The following is a 1,659-nucleotide window of genomic DNA, read 5'->3' on the forward strand; positions in this document are numbered from 1 at the left end:
AGAAAACTCAGACATTGTTAGGATTACAAGAGATCACATTCGTAAGCCATCCTGGAAGATCCTTTTGCGAAGCAGATGGCTAAATAAGCACCACTGCTGTAGCCAGAAAAAAGGTCTGTGCATTTGTCAAAAGTTAAAATGTTGTTCTTAATGACATCTAACCCTGGTAACCTCTTTGTAAAATAGGCTAAGATTATATGTTCCTGGTTAGGTTGGATCAACACCCCTGAGTCAGTTTGAAGAAGTGACAGAAGATGAATCTTGGCCCATTATCTCCATTTAAGAACAAGGGACCAGAGTATCTTTTTTAAAAATGTGACAAAATAGAATAGATAGAAGGAAAAGGCATGGGAAATAATAGTACAGGCCTGAGCCCTCTATATCTGCTTAGAAAATCCTAATCTTATTAAAAGTACAATCTAGTTTAAAAAATTGTCATTTTGGTTAATTGTCCTGGGCTACTGTTTAAATAGTCTAAAAAACTAGGTGAGTCATAGCCTGCCAAGCCTATGCAATGAATCTCTAACCAGTTTTTGTAGTAATTTGCAGCCCAGAACGAGGTGTGACAGTCCCTTGAATCCACAGAGAGTCCCTGCTGCTGCTGCTGCTGCACACCCTAATGAGTAAAGTTCAACGACAACTTGACAGTCACCTGGAGGAAATCTATATCATCACCCAGACCATCTCCACCCTGGTAAAAGTAGACTGAACTCCTGCCTGATTCCATCACCTGAGAATGCTTCCTGGTTGAAAGCTGCTAAAACTAAGATCTTGTGGGACATTCTTTTGGTGATATCAAGTAACATCTCTACTCCCACAGTGGATATTTGGGGCAAGGATATTACTGCCTTGTCTTAGGCAATTCAGGGTCACAACCTAGTTTGGCTCTGGTATGGTAATTATCTGCTTCCTCCTGGGTGTATTTTAAAGATAAAGGAGAGAATTTTTTTAATTAATGGAGGTAAGAGGAGGAATGACACCCAGCCCTAATCTTAGCCTTAAAATCTTGCAAGTTTTTCATCCCACGGGTGCCTTGAGGCTTTCTGAGATAACTTGGTTCCACAAATCAAAAGAAAAATGTGCAGTTTTAAACTCTAGCCACAAAGGAGCTCAAGAAATTGTAAAGAATAGGACTGTAGTAAAGAAAGCCTTAGGAAGGAATTGGGGAAAAATTGGTATCCACTAGATAAGAAAGGATTTAAAAAGTAAGGATTGTCTTAAAATGTTTGTAAAGAAGAAAAACCTCAGAAAGTTTAAGTATGTAGTAAATGGTATTAGTATGTCTTAAAATTGGAGATTACGAGTACAGCTGGTATAATGGTAAGTTAGCTGTGGTATATGGAGTCAGGATTGCTGGAAGAAAATATAAGGACCTTTGGTACTGTTAATTTTTGTTACTCACAATTGGTCCTTGTAGACCTTGTAGATCAGCACAGTCCATCTATTAGTTCTGAGATCCCAATACCAAACTGTAAATATAGAAGACTGTACCAATTAGGGGACCATGATTGGTCCCTGATGCTCTAGAAGAGGAGAGAATGAAGAGCCACAGTAACTCCAATTTGAGATTACCCCCACCATCTTGTGCTAGGCTGCCCTCAGAGTAACTCAAAGAGAGAGAAAAAAACGCAGTTTGCCAACAACCCTGCCCAACCTTAA

The sequence above is a fragment of the Dipodomys spectabilis genome, unplaced genomic scaffold (assembly GCF_019054845.1).
Source record: "Dipodomys spectabilis isolate Male_0828 unplaced genomic scaffold, ASM1905484v1 ptg000405l, whole genome shotgun sequence".
NCBI classification, from domain to species: domain Eukaryota; kingdom Metazoa; phylum Chordata; class Mammalia; order Rodentia; family Heteromyidae; genus Dipodomys; species Dipodomys spectabilis.